This window comes from Channa argus, chromosome 6, assembly GCF_033026475.1.
Source record: "Channa argus isolate prfri chromosome 6, Channa argus male v1.0, whole genome shotgun sequence".
Classification (NCBI taxonomy): Eukaryota; Metazoa; Chordata; class Actinopteri; order Anabantiformes; family Channidae; genus Channa; species Channa argus.
The window spans coordinates 20750721-20772416 of record NC_090202.1 but is presented as its reverse complement, the minus strand read 5'-3'; the positions used below and the strand labels follow the sequence as shown (position 1 = coordinate 20772416).

The 21696-nt window shown below is 39.4% G+C and overlaps 1 protein-coding gene across 4 annotated transcripts in view; it reads left to right on the top strand.

Moving 5' to 3' along the window:
- The window catches only part of clcn2c (chloride channel 2c), a 133660-nt gene that overhangs the window by 29585 nt on the left and 82379 nt on the right, over positions 1–21696 (top strand). The gene's annotated exons all lie outside the window — the stretch shown is intronic.

Sequence of the window (21696 nt, the reverse complement as noted above, 5' to 3'; positions counted from 1 at the left end):
TAAACCCTCCTTCAGTCAATTTTATTAGTACCACTTTTCAGTAAGTTTCAGTGACTTTGTCACCCTGTATGAGACAGAGAGCTGAAATTATTGGAACTCTTGTAATTTTTGCACTAATAGGAGTTGTGTTAGTCGACTACTCATGACTAGGACTACAATTATTATTTCATAACAGTAATTTACGACAGACATTACAATTTTCTGTTTTATAGTGAAAAAAGTCAACTTGAAGATTTAAAGAGTTTAATTCAGTTAGTTGAAGTATTTTGTAAATCATTTAAAGCTACTCTACAGTATGATTCATGCTCACATTAGCATGAATCTAGGTATTATGATATTACAAAGTACAAAACATACTGGTCAAGCAGAAATAATGGCTCAGTCTGATTGACTTTTCCCTTTCTCAATCTATAAGTCTTTAATTTTATTTCAGAAACTCTGCTTTGGTTTCTATCTTGCTCCCAATGGAAAGCAAAGCTAACGGTTTCCATAGAGAATCTCAATACTCTTCATCATAGTTGCCCTTAAACTGGCAATGAGTGTATAGATATAGAGTATATGAAATATATATTTGACATATACAGTAGAGTATGTGAAAGCCCCATACTGAAAATCCCCTTTTCTTGTGAAATCATTGTACTTGACAAGATTCTACTCAAAAATTGTCCTCAGTTAATCAATCCAGAATTACAGTTGCCCTCTCCGACGCCAGCCTGCCTCATAATTGCTGTTAGTTTACAGTTGATGCATTGTAATTAAATGGATGCTTGGCAACATTTAGCCGCTGATAGACTTGATCAGTGCTGCATTTGGCAGTCAAGCCCCAGCGGTGCCTGCCTGACAGATTAGAAAGCAAGATGTTTGGTGCTTGGATGCCCCAGCCACTGGTTATCAGCTGGCTTTACACCCTTCAGTCAACACCCATGCCCTTGTATATTGCACACATATCTTTTACTAACAGGCACTTTGCATTTTTCATACATGTGGCTCTTGAGTTACCACATGCAGACAGTAGTTGGACACACTCTACACATTTAAAACACAGAGCAGATCACCGGTTTCTTTTATCCTGACTGAGCTATAATAACTTGTGGTTGTGGTGAAGACAGTGGAACTGGTGTCTGTGAAGCCTGGCCCAAAGAAATTACTTAGTGTGGCAGATTAACTACAAATGCTTCTGTCTCTTTATTGCCATCTTATTGTTTCTGGATTTTATGTAAATATAACCTATTATATCCTGTGGTTTTTGTTGTTGCGCCTGCTGTGCGTGAATGTGTGTCCTCTAAACATTTCAGCTCCCTTAATGCTTTCTCTTTCCTCATCATCTGACCACGCGCATGCACAGCTTCACAGATTAACTAAAATGCTGCTTACAATCTTCTCTTGTGCTACTCTGGTCAGACCAGTCCAAACCAGTTCACCTTCATTCTGTATTGTTGCACACTGTTTTTGGTAATGTCACTTACAAGTTGATTCTGACTGAGGACAGTGTTACTTTTATTTATTTATTTATTTTAGTATTTCTCTAATATTGTACTTTGATCCTTAAAGCTGCATATTACTGAGCCAAGGACAAGTTTAACTTCAGAACACCCTTAGAATCAGAAATACTTGATTAATCCCAGATGGGAAATTGCTTGCTTGATATGGGCTGCATACACCTCGGCCCATGCAAACTATTTATTATTTATTATTGTTGATATTATAATCTAGTATTCGGATAGATGCATGGATGGATAAATATGTCCCCAACATCCAACTGATGGGCTGGGTTATATGGATTATAGGCCAACAGATAATACAGCTAGTAAAATATAGTCCTATAAACTACACAGAGTGCGGCAGCTTGTCAGCTTTAGATTAAACTGAGACCAATATGATATGCTAAAGTTTCAGAATAAATAAGATTTACATTTTATGATGTGTTTTTAATACAGGGTTTCAGTCAAGCTTTTTTGGACTATCCACTAGCATCAGTTCAGGTATATAAAGTAGCATTATTGCAAATGTATAATCAGTGTAGATCCACTCTTCTTAAGCTAAGTAGAAAAAGATCTTGGTCTGATATTATTTTGCTTTTATTTGGGAGATCTAGCATATGTCAGCACTTTATTCCTGCAATCCACTTGACTGATTCAGATGAGGGCATGACATTTGACACAAGCAGTGTTAAATATCACATGGTTTTACAATTCAGCTGTGTCAACATAAATTCTGTGTGTGTCAATGTCCTTTAATAGGATGTTCTCTTCAGGTTCCTTTTATTAATGTAGATGCAGTCTTTTACAGAACCAGACCCATGAGCTTTCGTGTGTGTGTGTGTGTGCGTGTAAGTGTGTGTAAGACCTTACTGTATGTGCGTGCGTGTGTGTGTGTAAGACCTTACTGTATGTGTGTGCGTGTGTGTGTAAGACCTTACTGTATGTGCATGTTGAATGAATGGATTGTGTAATGTGATGTGACAGCAGGGTGGATAAGGAGGGATTAAGGTAAAGAGTTGGCCTGCTCACTCTAATGGCTCACTTTTTAAAATAACACTCTTTACATGTATGAATCAGTGAGAATACACAGTATTCACAGATCAAGCAGTGTTTGTTATCTGAATTCTCCTTCATTAATGCCTAAGACAGTGGTGCGGCCAAGATGTACAGTAACTGCTAATGTGTTTGTCGTACTGCATTTTAAACAAATCTTTACATATAACAACATGTAAAGTGTGTTTGTGCAAAACCTTGCGTGGCTTTGATGGGTCTTTACTCTGTCACCACAACATAGGCTTTTTCTTCCTACAAACACACAAAACATTGCAGGACATGAGCTAGCTCATTGCCCCCAAAGGCATGTGGGTAAACACATGCAGAAGCTGTGCTACCTATAAGCATCAAAGACACCCTCCTACTCTTTCTTTGAAGGTCTGCCCATTGGGTCCCAGTTGCTATGAGCGTGTGTGACTGGATTGTTAACTGGTTGTTTCTGGAGTTCACCCATCAATCTTCACCTTCCTCACTCTCTTTTCTTTCCTCCTCCACTTTTTTTCTTTTCTTCTTCTTTCATTGATAACTTTTTCTTTCTGTACAGTGTTTTTACTGTCAACCCCAAACTGCAAAATCTAGCCCCCCTGTTGTTGTTATTACATAATTATGATTAAGAACTTAAGACATTTGGTGATTTTTATAGTAAAGTAAGAAATCATCCAAATTCATTTAATTCACTATGATGTTAAACAGGTGAGAAGCTGCTGAGGAGAGCAGCAGTCATAAAATACTTGCTTGTAAAGAAGGGGTTGCAGTCAGCTCATCATAACCTTCATTTAATGGCTGCAAATATAATCCCCGTGTCTGAAACGAACAACATACAGGACAGCTCTGGGCAAGATGCTGAACCCCCAATAGCCCATTCACAGCCACGCAGTGCCAGTCCCAAGCTCAGTAGCAGTTGGGGAGGGTTGAAGCAAAAATAAAAATTGTGTATTTTAAAATTATAATTTCCAGGTAATATACTGGGGGAGAAGAAAAGCCTTTATGTTTTACAAAACAGGGGAAAATTACAACCGTTATAGTAAAGTAATTTAGCAAATTATCCAAAGTGACTTACAAGTAAGCAGACAAAACTAGGAACTGTGGGGTTCAGTGTCTTGCCCAGGGACATAACCTGTGGTTCATGTATGACCGCTCTACCAACTGAGCTAGAGCCACTCAGAAGATCTGAAACTAGTAGGGATGTGCTCAAGTCTCTAAAAATTACCTAAAATTACATTTTAATTGAAATATGTGTTTAACATAATGCCACCTACAGACTACTGCACTTGGAGAAGGAATTGCATAATATAGAAGCGTGAAGGGACACAACAGTCGCTCTTTCTCTAAATTTAGGGCCTAATATTGTATGTTCATGTGCTTTGGGTTTATGTCCATGTGTGCAAAATGCAACTTTTACATCACTCACAAGATATAGTCGCCACTGCCTTCTGGATATAAGGAATAAGACAAAATACCATGGTGTGGACCAGAAGGTTGCAGTTGCGCTTTGGGGCATGGGACTTCTCCACCAGATCACCAGACTCGCCTGCTGCATCACACTCCGACAGGAGATGCTGAAAGAGGAGAGGAATCAGAAGTGGGGCAAGTGCAGAGGTCTCCGGGCCTGGCTACCTGGTAGCCCACAAAGACCCGCGATGCCATCACTCATCATGGTCAGTGTACGCTAGACAAGAATAGACCACATACCAAAGGACTATGTGGAGGAGCTCAAGGATGTCCTGACATCATTATCATCTCCCTATGTCAAGCTTTTGTCCCCACGTGTCTCAAAGCTGCCAATTCTAAAATTCTAAAGAAGCCTCAGCCATCCATCTACGATAACTATTGGCCTGTAGCACTGACAATTTTATCATCATGGAGCGCTTCGAGCAGCTGGTCATGCCTAATATCAAGTCCATTCTTCCGTCCACCTATGACCCATTTCACTTTGTATACAGATCAAACAGGTCCATAGAGGATGCCATTAGCGCTGCCTCTGTAACTAGGTCCTGGACTTTCTAACGGAGAGGCCCTAAAAGGTGTGGGTTGGCAGCAACACCTTGAAGACCCTAGACCTCACACTAAACACAGATGCCCCACAAGGGTGTGTGCTCAGTCCACTACTCTTCACCCGGCTTAACCATGAGTGTGTGCCAACGTACAGCACCAACCACATCATCAAGTTTGCAGATGATACAACTGTGGTGGATCTCATCACTAACAATGATGAAGCCAACTGCAGGAATGAGGTGAGCCCACTGGTCCAGTGGTGTAAAGACCTCTCCTGGACCAATAATACCACATTGGTAGCCAAGAAGGCTCAAACACCCCTTTATTTCTTCTGCAAACTGAGGAAAACAGGAGTCCCACCACCCATCATTTGCTCTTTTTACCAGGGCACCATTGGGAGGATTCTCACTGGCCGCACTGCCTCCTGCTAAAAGACTCTGCAACACATAGTGAACGCAGCCAACAGCATCATTGATATGCCCTTGCCCTCCTTGGTGGATATTTTTCATACCCACCTCACCTGTAGAGCCGTTGGCATAGCTGGCGACAACTCACACCACCTACAATTTTTGTTCAGTCTCCTGCCTTATAGGAAAAGGTACCGGAGCCTCCGGGGCCACCACCACAAGACTGTCAAACCCCTTCATCTACCAGGCTGTCAGGATACTGAACTCTGCCCCTGCGTGTGGACTGTAATTAGGTTTTGCACACAAAAACTCATTACACTCACTGGCAAACTTGCACTTTACTGTAACAATTACACCTGTTGTATTTGCTGCCATTGGTAATTGCACTATTGTCAATGTACACTTTACATGCAGCTCTATTTCTACTGTGTGTGTGTGTGTGTGTGTGTGTGTGTGTGTGTGTGTGTGTGTGTGTGTGTGTGTGTGTGTGTGTGTGTGTGTGTGTGTGTGTGTGTGTGTGTGTGTGTGTGTGTGTGTGTGTGTGTGTGTGTGTGTGTGTGTGTGTGTGTGTGTGTGTGTGTGTGTGTGTGTGTGTGTGTGTGTGTGTGTGTGTGTGTGTGTTATTTCATCTAATGCAGAGCGCTTCACACAGCCTGACCCTGTGGAAATCATACCAGATGAGCATGAAACCACAAAATATCAACTGCTGCATCTTCTGCCCCCACTTTTAGATGACTCAGATCCCAAGTTGACAAAAAACAAAATTCTAACTACAATAGGTGGCATTTATCTATTTTCTAGAAGAGAGTAGTGTGCCGTTGTATCAGTTACAAGGCTTGTATTGCAGTTTCTTGCATTCTGTCCACATGTGAAAACTTGAATTTTGCATTTAAACTTGTTCAACTGGTCAGACTTGTTACTTATGTTAATTTCATCAAGTTGTAGGAGATTTGTGACAAGGTTTGCAAATGAGGTGGAAGGCACAGGAGCATCTAAAACTAATGTGTTTGTTATTTGCTAAACATACAAAAAGCATTGACATTTTTAAGTTACCAAGCCTTGTTATTTCCATGTTTTCTAAACTCATTATTTTATGTTATGAAAGGAGAAAGTAGGGTCATCAGTCAGTCTGGTACTCACTGGGTGTGTGGAGAAGTGTAAGGCTGGAGGCATGGTGGTGTATTGCACTTCTTTCTCATTTTTACATGGGAAGAATTGCATTATGTGGTGTTGAGAACCATTGTGGTGGTTAGATCATTGTGCCACCTAATGCCAACCTAGAGTGACCTAGCTAAGACTTGTAACAAACGACTGATGGGGGCTGGGGGCGTGAAGCAGGTGGATGCAGACAGAATGAAACGAGAACAGTGATCAAATTATTCTTTAGCAGAATGAGATGTATCCATATTCATAAATCTCAAGTGTTCATCCACATGCGTCCTAATTCCACCTACATCGCATTTTTTCGGCAGTGTCAAATATTAATAGTAAAATTAATGAAAACAAGGTTGTGGCTAACAGTTCTTCACAGATTGTATTGAATATATTGAGGGTACAGTAGATATAGTGATTATGATATGCACCCCCCCACCCCCACCCCCCATTTAATTCTTTAAAAGACTATTCCTACAGCTTTGATATGTAACTAATACCGGCTGATAATAATTTAATGATTTCTAACAACTGTGTTGAAAACGCCACATTTAAATTCCAATTTTACCTCACCGTAGGTCTGAGTAGGATGATGTTGGAGGTTGTATTGACTCGACCGGCTAGATAAATTTTGTTAAAGGCACACAGCAGTTGTATTTGACTTTTAATACAAGGCAAACATCAGCCTGATAAGGCAGCTGAAATTTTGAAGCCATGCCCATTTAATGTTCTCCACTTTAGTGTGTGTGTGTGTGTGTGTGTGTGTGTGTGTGTGTGTGTGTGTGTGTGTGACAATATCTAAGGTAGGACAGATATGAAAGTGTAGCAGGCATCTCAAATAGCTTTTCCTCTGTTTTCTCCTCCTGTGCAGGTGAGATGACCACAGCGATTAAACAGAGGAATTTATCAGTTTTTGGTCTGAAAGCTTATTCCGAGCAGCATGGAACAGTCTGCAGCCGTTGTGCATCTACATAACTTCCCTGTGTGATTGCCTCTGTTGTTATGCAGAGGCAATTAGCGTGTGTGTGGTTGTGTACTTCTAAAGCATTGTGTGTGTGTGTGTGTGATGTATTAGTTGTAAATTGCCAACTGGGCCATTGGGATGGTCGATTGAGATTGAGACTCATGCTGCATTTGTTCCTCCTTTGCTGCACTATACTTATGTTAAGTTGAATCAATAGAAGCTATTTTTAGTTCCCCCTTCACATTTTTCCTTCTCACTTCCATCCTTCAATCTATCTCGCCAATTCATCCCTCCATCTTTCCTTTCTGGCTCAAAAGGGTGTGTGCTGAGTGGCTTGTCCTCCCACATCCTGCTGTCAGTGTAGAGAGCTCCCACACATCGATCTCCCTTTAATAAGTTGGCCTAAGCCTCAGCAATTCTGCACCCCCCCCCCCCAATCTTTCCCTTGGGCGGTGGAGAGGAGGAGAGAAGGAGGGGAAAACCTGTTGGGGTTTAGATTCCATAAAGTGCTGCAAGGCTATGCTACAGTGCACCGCACAAGGTTCAGTCATGTGAGGGCTGTGACTGATACACACAGATAGGCATGTGGGTTCTGAGCAGATACAGTCTTTCTCAGACACACACTCATAATTTTTCTGATGTAGGAACTGTGATATATTTTCCGGTTGGCTGTGCTGCAGTTTGAGCAACACACGCAGTGATATGAGACATAATCTCACAGATCACGTAATCAGAACCCCTACAACCTTAAAGGCTGATGATGGTAATATGTCTATAGCATCTCACAGATAAGGATCCCAACCACAATATGTTGCCTAACTCATTAACTATGATTAACCCTAAAATCTACCCAAACACACTAACAGTGTGCGCACACATTCAGTGTGGACATTGGTCCCTGCATCACATTCTTGTGATCGCGTGTTCGTGTGTCCAAAGCTATTATGTAGAGACGTATCTCCAGTTTTTAGCATCATTGTCCCGCTGCTTCACCCAGCTTCTTCCGAGCTTCAGCTTGCGTACTGCTACTTTGATATTATCCTGTAGGATGCATTGATAAACTGGGGGATTTTCCTCTTCTCAATGGCAAGTGGTCCAGGTCAATCGGCAGTAAAGCAGCCCAAACCGTGGCGCTTCCTCCCCTGTACTTCATGTTTGTATAAATTTCTCCTCTTATTTTGCTCTTCAAACTGGATCAGTTGCATGAATGGGTTCATCCACAAAGCCTTGTGGATTCATATGCACGGATGACTTAAACCCTTTGTTCCACTGTACAGCTTTTCCTGTAAGATCAATATAGCTACATTTTGTAATGGTTTTATTGTTATAAAATGCCCATTGGATAACAACTGTGGAATTATGGATTTACACAGCCACTGTTATCGGCAATAGGTCAATTAGCAGAAAACAATCAAAATAATCATTTAAATCATTTAATTTTACATCTGTGCTTTAGATGATTGACTTTCTTAATTTTAGTCAAGTAAAACTGCAAATGTGTTTTTCTTTTTTTCTTTTTTTTTTCTTATAAAGAAGGGGGATGGAATCTGTGGCTTTGTGGCTGACACATTGTCTTTATTACTGATAAGCAGAACCCATATACCTTAGTGGGCACTTTGCACCACCCACAGAACTGTTGCCACTAAATCACAGCACCCCCACCTTCCCAGTTAAATCATCTCAGCTGACCATGCAACAGAACTGCCAACCTTCATGTCACAGACACACCTATGGGTTTAAGCTTGGAGAATAGCCATGCACGAGTGTATGTAGTTTTTCCTGTTTTGTGGCACGGTACTTCCCCAGATCATTCCTCACCCAAACAGCTGTTAGTGATTTTCATTTTACATTGACACACGTACAAGTTAAGCTTTAATCCACTCTGCTTGCAGGTTATCTGCAGGTCATGTCAGTTGGATCATAAAAAGATAACACAGTACTGGCAGGACAACAAGAAAACATCTGAAATCAGATATTTTAAAGTACATAAGATTGAAACATATTTCATCACTGAAGCTCGAACTGCACTTGGAGGTGGATAATTAGAGAATGCATGTGTCATTAGCCAGGTTAATGGCTCTTTGAGACAGTTTAATCTCTCTCTGTCGCTCGCTCTCTCTCTCTCTCTCTCTCGCTCTCCCTCTAGTTAGGTTGTTTGAGGCTGTAAATTAAAGGAGATTGATTAACTCATTCAGCAAAGTGTGTTTTTAGATAGACGGGCAACACTAACCTTAAATTATAACACAAATCTTGCATTTCTCCCTTCTTATTCCCTTTATTTTTCTTCCTTTTCTTTCTAGTTAAAACATATTAAAAAGTGATCACCCTCCCTGTGATGATATGGTTCTTTAGTGACAGACGTAGACTTTTGAAAGCCAAAAGTTGATCTTCTCACCTCAGAACACAGAAAATAGATGGAGAAGCTGGAAAGCCTCTTTAGTCCTGGTTTTACTTTTGTATGTCAACTTTCTGTTTTGCAGCATGTTTTTTTTTAAACTAGGCCTAATAACAACATGGGTATCCGTTCCATTAAGATTCAACGGTTTCTTACCTTTTTGACCTCGTGTTTGTGATTTCAGTGCTTGTTTTCATTTTCACAATCTATTTAAAACAAATTACTTCCTACTCTTGTCCTGGTCATACTTCAGGTGACTTTAAAAAGCCTATAAAACTCAATTTCTACCTGCACACCTGCACAGATGTTCACACACTTACCTTCTTATGTATCCATGTAGACAATATTACAGTACGGATGCCTAAAGCTTTATTGTAGCCCAGCGACAAAGACATGCTGTGGTCACTGCACTAGTCAGTATGTCCACTAGCTTAGATTTTTTATTAAGGGCAGAGCTTCTGCCTACATGGGGTTAAGGTGTATGTGGTGGACTTTACTTTCTTTCTCTTAGATCAGGGGTGTAACAGTGGGGGATTTTGACAAAGATCTTGATATGTTTGTCTGTGTGTGTGTGAGAGGTTCCAGTAAAAGCAGCAGGAGTTAAGGTACTTAGGGTCCCACAGAGCAGAAGCTGGACAAACAGACATCTCACTCTTCTCAAAAAACATGAAATCCTGTATTGATAAAATCCCTGATCCTGCAGTAAAATCAGTTCTGTTTTTCTCAGTATGGACAGAAAGTCAGATTAAATCATGTAATATAGTGGTGAACATCAATAAATAACATTTTCCTCAGTTTTGTATATAGTGTGCTGGAAAAGTATTGACCTCAGATAATAGGTGGTAAGAACTGTCTCAAAGAGCCATTAACATGGGTAATGATCCAGTCTTGTTTTACCATTTATGTTTTAAACCTATTTCTAAATAGAAGGATCAAAATATTAAATAGGCAAGTGGCGAATGCAAATTTATTACAACAGTTTTATGGTTGCTGTTTTATTCATTGTCAGACATCCATAGATAAGACAGAAATTCCTAGTAGAGGAGAAGCAAGTACACACCTTGGATTTCACAGTAGATATTAACATGCATTGATTATTATCAGTCAGAGTTCATATTGTGATAACAGAAACCATAAAACTTTATGATCTTTATGATTCAAATAATACTGTCTGGTGAATGTTGTTTTCTTGAAGCTGTAAGCATTTGAATGCTGCGTCAGTCACTTTCTCTCTGTTACATAACCACTGTGTGATTATCAGTCATGTTGCTGTCCTGCTGTACTCTGACAAAAGACAGCTGCAGCTCTCTAACCCTTCGCTACACTACCGGTGACCTCAGACTCTGATCTGGGACCAGTTCAGTCTTGTATTCCATCTCAGCAACTGGTTTGACTTGACTCACATGATCTCAAGATTCACCCCCCCTGAGGGGACAGATCTTCGCAGAAATGATGTGGAAAAGCTTGCTTTCAACTTACAACGAATATGTTTTAGAAGAAAAATCATTCATTAGTCATTGTTCTGGCTCATGTTCTAGGAAATGGTTGTCCCAGGTAGTTTGATCATTACCTCAGAATATTTGCTTTTTGCACTTGATGTGAGGATCAGGATGAGACTAATATTGTGGTGTCTTCAAAGGTAGAACCAATTTTGTATTTGTAAAGTACATCATTCATTGACTCCTGTGGCTTTTAATATTGATCTTAGTGGATTCCTGTTTATTTCAGTTTGCAGTTCAGTTTTATCAGTGTCTTACACCATCAGTTAGCTACCAAAAACAAAATAGTCCATAAATGGGCCTCTGTTTGAGGTCCCCATACCTACATACACAAACAATAAGACTTTAGTAATTGGCCAGTCAGAGTGGGTTTAAGGTGAGAGGGGCCTTAAAGACACAGGAACTGAAATAAGACATTTTACTCGGAGTTAAGCAAATGTAAGATCTATATATGTGTAGTATGACCTATTTAATGTTTTCAGGTAGTTTTTTTTCAAATTTTGCAAATATGGATTTTTCAAATATGATATCAAACAAAATGGTTGTTGCATGCATGTCTGTCCAGACTGGCACACTAATCAGTTCATCTGTGCCAGTCCTCAATGTGTTTCTGAGATTTTGTGTTCATGAGAGTGGGCTGGATGTATGAACAACCTGTAAATAAATCTAATCCGGCCCCGGCTGTTGCAGGGTTGGAGGCATATAGAAGTATAAATACTGTTCTTTGCACCAAGGAAATGTTCAAATGATGCAAGGGAAACCGCAATACCTTTATCCAAACCATAAAATTAGACCTAATAAAGTGCTGTATTTATGTTTTTAGAGACATTGTAATTGCAACTCTGCTGAGATAAGGTAACTGCCTTTCTATGGTAGGCAGTTAGTAATGTGTCTAAATACAGAGACATACATAATAAGCTGGGATAGGCCCCAGCCCCCCCATGGATGGATGGTAAAAAGTTAAAAATTCACATTCTGGTTTTATCTCAGTTGTGACCAAAGATTGAGTTGCTGCATTTCAACTTTGTAGCTTTGAATATAGTTTACTTACACCTAGCTAATGTTTTTGTTTTTTTAATAAGTGCATGTTTTTATGCACAGCTTTAGTTTCCGGTTTCTTACACCCTGCTAAGAAAAGGCTTTTGTCAGGATTTTGAATTCCGTTTGGCAGGGGACTTTGTAGATGTCGGATATTGACACAAATGTCTGGAATTGAAGTCCAAACATTTCATTATCAGGCTTAAACATGTTATCAACCAAGCTTTAGTTGCTTTTGGCACAATGCAGAATTGTGACATTTTAACAAAAATTAAATGTTCGTGTTGTTTCTCCCAGCTTTTGGTGTAGAGAAAGATACTTTAATATCCTTTAGTCATCTCAAAAAGCACTGACGTAATTGGTCAGCTAAGTGGATTTACTGAGGCACCAGAGTGCTTTAACTTTGTGATTATTTGGGAGATTGAGGGTTGGGTGGGGGCATTTTCAAAATTATTTTCACTAGACCATGTAACAACAATGCCAGATCAATATATGTTGATTTGCTGCGGTATGAAATGGGGATCAGTGACTTTTCTCTGGTTTTAGCAGAGGTTACATTAGAGGCGCTGCTCTTATTGCATGCTGTACTGTAAGATTTGTTCATAACACACACACACATAATCTACTAGTTTAATCATTTCACTCTTGTCCTTTCAGTAAGCTTACACTCTCCACTTTTATCTTCTTTTTATACATGTTTTTATTCTTGTGTGTGTGTGTCTGTGTGTGTGTGTGTGTGTCTGTAACTTGATTTAGCTAATCTCATTTTGTGTTAGAACGCTAAGAAAGTTAATCCCTTAAAATGGAAAGTTTGTGTGTGTCTGTTGGAAAACACTGATTCTAAAAAAATCACTTAGCACTTCTTTTATGCAATATTTCCTGTGAAATGCTGCTTTTTATTTTACATATTTTTTTGAAAGGTAAACAGTTTAGATAAACCCTGGATTTAAAAGAAAAACATGCATTTAAAAGTATTTCCTTAATGTATTTAAATCCCCCAATTTGTTTTCTTTTACCTCTACATTTCTTAGTTTCTCCTTATCGGTTTATCCTTATTCATTAGCTATGCCTGCTCATTTCTTTCTTACGATCCATCTTTTTATTCTTCATCTTGCACAACTGCTGCTGTTATTTATCTGTTTCCTTGTTGTTGTTTGACTTATTATTATTATTATTGTTATTATTTCTATTTATTACATTTTTTTTATCTCTTAAATTTTTATTCTCTTTTGCTCCATACAAATTATTTGTTTCAGAGTTTTAGACACACACACACACACACACACACACACACACACACACACACACACACACACACACACACACACACACACACACACACACACACAGCTAGGTTGATTGGATATTGTCAGAGGCAGCCTTTATTCCATTACAGATATTGACACAAAACTGGCCACAGTGGCAGTAAGCTGTGTCTGCCCTTCTCCTCTTGTCTATCTTAATTTGAGAGAGAGAAAGTTTCTGTGTCTTCTTCTATTTTATTTTCCTCTCACCTTTCTCATGTGTGCTCGTCTTTTTTTTTTTTTTTTTCTTTTTTAATAACTCACACTGTGGAGTTCTGTTTGTTTTGATTCTCCTATTTCAGCCATGCTTCTCTTTTGCTCTCTACATAATCTTTTCTCATGGTTTCTTACATCTTCCTCTCAAGTGTTCACACATCAACTTGTCTTTTTCATTCCCATTCTTTGGTTGTTGTTTGGTTCCCTCTTGTCTTAATGTTTATAGCCCATCGTTTTCTCACAGCAGGTATTGTCACAGCTGTGTTTTCTCAGTCAGATGTCCGTAATAGGTTTGCTCTACAGTATGTCCCCAGTCTCTGTGTGTGTTGTGTCCTTATTTTTTCATGTGTATGTGTTGAGGCCAGTACAGAGCAGTGCCATGGCGGTGCCTTCCCACGTCCCGACGGAGCACGTGTTCGAGGCAAAGACTGGGAACCATTGTGCAGAAATGTCTTTTCTCCCTCCTCTCCTTCCTGACTGTCAATCCTTTTCTCTCTGACTCTCCATTGTCTGTTCTCCTACTGGTGCCTTACTTCATCTTAGATTCAGAGCTATTATCTGAACATGAGGCATAAGCACACAGGCTTCATGTCCCAATTCTGCATCAAACTGTTAATTCTAAATATATATTAATGTGTTTTTAATCTCTTGGTCGTCCCCTATGATAAATTCTATAACCTTTTCCATCCTCTTTATATAAGGGCCACTAATTTACATCAATTCAAACTTAACAAATGAAAGTATGTTTCGGGACATTTAAATTTTGTTGTGGTTTTATATTGACAGATTAACGTTACACTAAGACCTTTGCAAATATTAGGTGTGCTTCCATATTGACATGGTTTGTTTTATTTACAGTTTCTTTGTGAATGGCCTACATTCCAATGTTAAAAACATAATGATGAAGTTAAAAAAAAAAATCCCGACTGGTTTTCACTTGTTCAGCAAACCTGATGTTATAGGGGCATTTATCTACTGATCATTGTATTACATTGTGATGAAAACAACTTGGTAATGTAGAGACTGGGAACCTAGATCACCCAGATTCTCATCAGTTTTTTTGAAACAAAAAGAAGAGGAGCTAAGATATTGGTGAGGTCTGTGAAGTTAAGTGATGATTTTATTTATGTATTTATTTATTTTGTTACACCTTTTTGTCCTTGACTCTGAGTCTGAAGTTGTTACGGAGTTGAATTTAGCAACTCGATGATAACGGTGTTAAAGGATAAATATTTACCAAGCTGGTTGCTGTGCAAGCAAGGCTATAGTCGAAAAAGTACAGTAAATTAAAAATTAATTAATCAACTTTAGTAATTATTATTAATGAGAGTCAATGTCATGATGTAAAAAAATATTTGCATAATCCACCTATACTTATGCTTGGATATGCTTCTTTTCTCTGCTTTGTCATTTTGAATCAAATATTTTTAGGTTTATCATTGTTACCTGGACTACAGTAAATAAGCCATTTAGACTTTTCGCTCTGAACTAGTGTTTCACTGGTGTCCGGAGAATGGAGATCTATGTAGACGTAATTCTTATTTGATAAAATACATCAATTTAAAATTCTTTCTCTACTGAATTCTAAATAGTTTTGTTTCTTAACCTGCTGGTTTTGCAGCACTGCTCTCCTTTACAGTGTGGCTCCACAGTGAAATTTGTAGTGATGTGAAACATTATTATTATTATTATTTGGTAACACTGGGAAGTGTGTGAGCTGACTTATGTTGGTAAAATATGGTAAACACCAGTCCTGTTTATCATAAGCAAACTGCAGTATACAAAAATTCAGCAGCTTACTCACTTTTAGCTAGTGCCGATCTCTCCACTTACAGATTAAAATAACAAATGTTGCCAGTGGCAGCTTGTTGAGTAACTTGGTTTGAGGGGTGTCTGCTGCAGTTGTCTGCCAAAGATTGTTTATGATGAAGGATACTTCACTCTATAATTGTAAAATTATAACTGACATGAGTGATACTAAAGTAAATCTTTACTATAGCAGATCCCACTTTACAACTCTTTTTTTTGCAGAAAGACACTAGGTATAATGAACTATATACTTTGAAGACTTTGTTTGTATTTGTTAACAGAAACAAGTCAGCAAACCACGCAGAACCTCTGTCTGAAATAATTCTATAAACTGGTAAAAATGACAACACAGGGAAATGATTTTCTTTCCCTTTATATTTACTCTGAGCTCAGTGTGGTTCGAGTCACAGTGCATCGCTGTCATCCCTGTCACCTGAACAATTCCACTAATGAGAATCGGTCCACTAGAACTGCTTCTCTACTGACATGACGCCTTCGCTGCTCACTGCATTTTTCTCATCCTGTTTGGGTGGGTGGGTGTCTATGGGTGCGCACGTGCACGTGCAAAGTTGGGAGGGAGAGAAGAGAATACACTGAAGAACAACATTGAGGCATACAGTATGTAAGGAATGTGTGATGGACCCCCAGTTGCTACCCCTTTTTATGTCATTGATTATTTTATTTTTTTATGTATTTTTACTTTAAATGCCTTTTCAGAGGCTTTTTCACTCTGAGATCATACGGATCCAAAGGAAAATTGTGACATAAAAGCAGTTTGCAATTAAAAATATATTTCAAATAACTTAAATAAACAGTTTTTTTTTTCCCCTTAGGACATAAGTCCAGCTTTTATTTAGCCTATCAATTGAAGCTTTATCTGAATTTTCTTCAGGCATCTTATTCTACCTCTACCTCTCATAATTGCTGTAAACAGATGAAACCTTTTTTTTTGTTTGTTTTTTAATCAAACGTTTGTTTTTTAATCAAACTTTTGTTTGAAAAGTTACATTTATTTTTAACAAAAAGAGAAAAAGTAAAAACAACTTTTCGAAAGTAATCAAACCTTAAAACTCATTTAGGTTATTTGTCTCTACTCTGTCATAACCAACAGAACTGTGCAAGAAGCTCCCCCACATAGGCAGCTTTTGCACCACTGTTGGCACTGGGTACAAATAAGGTTTGCCATCTTCATCCTTTTCTTCTTCTTTGCCCTCTTCCTCTGTTTAGTTAGGATTAGGTACTAAATTAACATAATAATTAGTTGTTAAAAATGCTATGATTTTGCTTCAGTTTACTGACAAATTTAGTCACAAGTCTAAATGTAACTAAAATCCGTTGTTTCACATGGGATAAAGTCCTCTGCTTTGTTGACCATTCTCACCACAGCTACGTCCTGGCAAACCTTCCTGTGGCTGTGCTATGTTTTATATAATTGCTATGCATTGACCATAAAGTAACACATTTATGTTGGTAGTTTTCCTCTGCTTTTAAAAGGGCAATCTAGTCACGTTTTACTGGAGAACAGTCTTGGTGGTTTATCAGGCAAACAACAAGGACCAGTGACTGGATGGTAAGGCACATTTAAAAGCTCATCTATGCTTCTTTCTGGCTGCTAATTGGTTGACTGAAAATGATTAACGTATGGAGGAGGGGAACTGCTGAGTCATGTGATGTTTATCACTACAGGTGACACCTCATACATTATACACTCATTTTAACCAAAATTTGATTATTTCAGATTTAAAGGTGTTTTTTTTTTTTGTACAATGAAGGCTTTAGACTGCAAACCAATGTCAGCATTGGCCTTCGAAGCTGCATTAGGCTTTAAAGTAGTTGGAAGGAGCAGAGTGCAGTTTGCCAGCAGGGCTGAATGTGCCCAAGTAAATATGGGTTTTCTTAATGAGGCAACAGGAGAATGCACCTGCTGCACAGTCTGTCACACAGTCCACAGGTGAATATCTGTGCTTTGCTGGCTTTGTGGCTTTTTCTTGGGGCAGTGGTCAAGACGTGGCACTAATACCAATGTGCAGCTGGGTGCCATTGGAACAGATTACTGGGGCGAGAGAACAAGGCAGCAAATGGACATGGAGCGAGCGGAAGGAGAGGCACTCATGCTCCCACTGTAGTACAGCATCCTAGCTCGTCTAACTTCTATAAAGAAGAGAGAGATTAGTAGAAGACCGTGTGCTTAATTTGTCTGCAGGGAGACTGCAGTTTATTGAACTGAATAATTATATTAATTTAACTCAAACTCTGGAACATAATTAATACGTATATTTTACTGGCCGGAGTATTTAGGTGTCTATTGTAAAATATGAGTCTGCACTTTAGTGTGTGTGTGTATAATGAAATTGACTATTTCTTTGCGCTCTCTATAGAGCTAACATTAGACAGGTGTGAAGCCTCCGTCATTAATCACTAGACCTTCCCCCAGCACTTACAGCTGCACTCTTTCATTCTTCCTCCTCTCTCTATATCCTTTCTGCTTCCCTCCATCCTGCTGAACGCACAGATAAAATCTAAATTCAGCTCACACTGTAGGATGGATTCTGTATACAGTGCCAAACGCTTTAACGCCCCCTTCCACAGACACATTAACCCATTCTCCTTTTTCTTTGCTGTTCTTTGCGGTCTGTCCATCACGGCCAAGTTGTTTTTTAAAAACACCCCCTGAAGCTTTTTCTGCCTCTTATTTTTCAACCATCTATCCTTCTTTTCTTCCATGTGGTTGTCCTCCACTGGGTCAGTGTGAGAGGGGCCCAGAGGGTTGGCATGGCAGCCTGGCATAAGCCCACAACACTCCCTCTTGCCCCCCCCCTCGGGTGCCACCACAGGACAAGTGGGACACCTTTTGTTTACTGTACAACCACTTCCACTTTTTACTTTTATCTCGTTGTTCCTCACATTCAAGTGCAGTCCTGCTGTTCTGGGGTTAACGTTGAGATTCAGACCCATATTTATCAGACTGCTATAAATTGTACTTCGTCATGTGCTAAAGAGCCAACAGTTGTAGAAAAGGTTTTCTTTCTTGTACTTTTGACAAAGTATAAGACACTGGGAAAAGCCTGGGGCCATATGGGATGAGGTTAGCAGTTGAGTTGCATTGTGGGTAATATATTAAGCTTTAACAAGTAAAAATGTGTAAGAATTTGTTTTTTAAACTGTCCATTATAAGATTAGTTTGCTAAATCAGTGGTATTTTCCCTTGACAACTCTGCAGTTATCACATGATTAATCAGCAGCTGCCAATCACTGTCAAACATTTAAAGTATTTATCATATAGTAGATTCTGTTGAAAAATCAAATTAAAATTTTTGTTTAGTGCTTCTGAGAATTAACATTAATTTAGTTTTTGGTATGTTTTATTAATGTGAACTGTATGGTATTTGTAGAAGCATTTAATATGCAAAATCAAGCATTGCAGCCTATACTGTGCTGGATAGCTGCAGACTGGTCAGAGTGCCCATGTTGAACCCTGTCCCCCACAACATTAAGATCATCTGTGTGTGTGTGTGTGTGTGTGTGTGTGTGTGTGTGTGTGTGTGTGTGTGTGTGTGTGTGTGTGTGTGTGTGTGTGTGTGTGTGTGTGTGTGTGTGTGTGTGTGTGTGTGTGTGTGTGTGTGTGTGTGTGTGTGTGTGTGTGTGTGTGTGTGTGTGTGTGTGTGTGTGTGTGTGTGTGTGTGTGTGTGTGTGTGTGTGTGTGTGTGTGTGTGTGTGTGTGTGTGTGTGTGTGTGTGTGTGTGTGTGTGTGTGTGTGTGTGTGTGTGTGTGTGTGTGTGTTAAATATGACCTTATTGTTGAGCTCATGTGTAGATGTGTTGTTGAAATGGAAAGTCTCTAAAAGTAAGAGGTGCTCATCTGTGAACCTAAAAACATTTTAGAATGCAGTGTTTTCCTGCACATTTTTTTTTTTTTTTCTCAGATTCCCTTCTCAGCAGAATGGCACTCATCATCCTTTCTTCCTTCAGTCGCCTCACAAAGTTCATTCCTTTACATTAGTTGCTCAATAATCCGTTCAGATTCTCTTTTTCCTTTCCACACACACACACAAACAGCAGGAAAAGGTGAACCCACATTGTTTAATGCCTTCATGTCCACCCTCTTTCTACCTGAACATACTTCCCCTCACTGCCTCTAAGATGTTTCGGCCACTTCGATAGATGAGCAGTTTTTTAGTTTTAACTTATTGTAGCAAACAACACAATGGAAAGGGCCCCGGGAGCATCTAAAAATACATTTACAAATCTAAATGTCCGTCACTTTTTAGTACCCCTTGAAACATTGCTTAGATAGTTGTCTACAATACTTTGTGTAGACAGTTCCAGGGAAGTTGTTGTTTGTTTTTTTGTTTTTTTCTAAGGTTTTTAAAAACCTAATTTTAGTGACTTTATCTTATTTTTGTGACATTGTGTGTTATCTGTTGATCCATGAAGAATTTGGTAACAAGGAGACATGGATTCACTCTCTTGATACACTTTTGTGAGATGACATCACAAAAAAATTTTTGTAAAGGATTTCCCTCATACTTTGCTAGTTTTTACACTTTGTATTGATGCTAGAATTATTGGTCAGCCATGCCCTCTCCATTGCCCCAGCGGCCAGGACAATGAGTCCAGGACAACCCATTCATCTGGGATCAATTAACCCAGGCAGACAAGCCCATTTGAGTGCCTGTTTCTGACTATGTTCAACATAATGATAGGCTTTCAACCAGTAATGCCTTTGTTTTGGATGGTTCTGTTTGTTTCCTTCCTCTGCTCAAATGCAAGTTTCAAGGGGGTGCATCTGAGAAGGTCTATTTTTGCCCTCCTGTTTTTCAGATCTTTTGAGTTTCCATTGCGTTTGAAGTCTCTATACTTAATTAAAACTTATGGTTGGCGATCTTGAATGTGGCCAAAAATGCCATAGAGAATGGCATCTTGGGTAGAACAGTGGTTGGCATTTGATGTAAGAAACCCGAAATCGCCTCCCAAATGTTTTCTTGTTCGTTTTCCTCTTTTTCCCACTGTTGGTGTTCATTCCTCTCCTACTCCATCTTTTGCATGGGGCCCGAAAGTTACTTGTGGCTTGTCAGTCAATTCATCTTTTCTACCAAGTAGGGTTTGGTATTCAGACATGGGTTTAATTTGGAAGCAGCTTCACATTTTCAAAAGCAGGGGTTGATCATGAAACTCTTAGATTATTTTTCAAAGCTTTTTGATGCTGCGCTTGCGTCTACATTACTGGATTCAAATGTGCATAGTGATCATACTTCATGCTATTCTATCCAGCTTAAGTACAAAACACTGAACACTTGTCCAGTGTGGGAGCAAGGCAAGTGCCTTTTTACTTGCAAAGGTCAGTTAGGCCATGTATTTTAAACTCAAATCCTTTAAGAAGCCAGAGTCAGGAAGCCTCAATTTTCCTTACCTATAGGTGCAGTATTGCGGGTGGGGACTTAGGCAGATGGTCATTTGCATGGTTTTGGGATGAACACACTTACTTTTTTTTTAAAGGGCGACTTCACCAATTTCCAACTCTTTTTCTATAGCTCTAGTCAAGTAAAATGAAAATTATAAATGGTTTTTGCAAAAAATGATCTGAAAAGTGTGGCGTGCATTTGTATTCAGCCCCTTTTACTCTGATGCCACTAACTAAAATCTAGTGGAACAAGTTGCCTTCAGAAGTCACCTAATTGGTGGAGTCCACCTGTGCATAATTTAACCTCAGTATAATTACACCTGTTCTCTGAAGCCTTCAGAGGTTTGTTAGAGAACATAAGGGAACAAACTGCTTCATGAAGTCCATGGAACACACCAGACAGGTCAGGGTTAAAGTTGTGAAGTTTAAAGCAGGGTTAGGTTATAAAAAAAACATCCCAAGCTTTGAACATCTCACGGAGCACTGTACAATCCACCATCCGAAAATTGAAAGTATGAAATGACTGCACACCTACCAAGACACGGCTGTCGACCTAAACTGACTGGCCAGGCAAGGACAGCATTACTTACAGAAACAACCAGGAGGCCCCTGGTAACTCTGGAGGAGCTGCAGAGATCCACAGCTCAGGTGGAGGAATCTGTCCACAGGACAACTAGTAGCCGTGCACTCCACAAATCTGCCCTGGCAAGAAGAAAGCCATTGCTGAAAGAGAGCCATAAAGATTCAGGTTTTCAGTTTGCAACAAGCCGAGAGGGGGGGTGGGGACCGCAAACGCGGAGAAGGTGATCTGGTCAGATGAGGCCAAAATTCAGAGTTAATGGAGAATGGATGGAGCCAAATACAAGGCAAGCTTCAAAGAAAACCTGTTCGAGTCTGCAAAAGACTTGAGACTGGGGCAGAGGTTCAACTTCCAGCAGGACAACGACCATAAACATACAGCCAGACATACATAGAAACTGCTT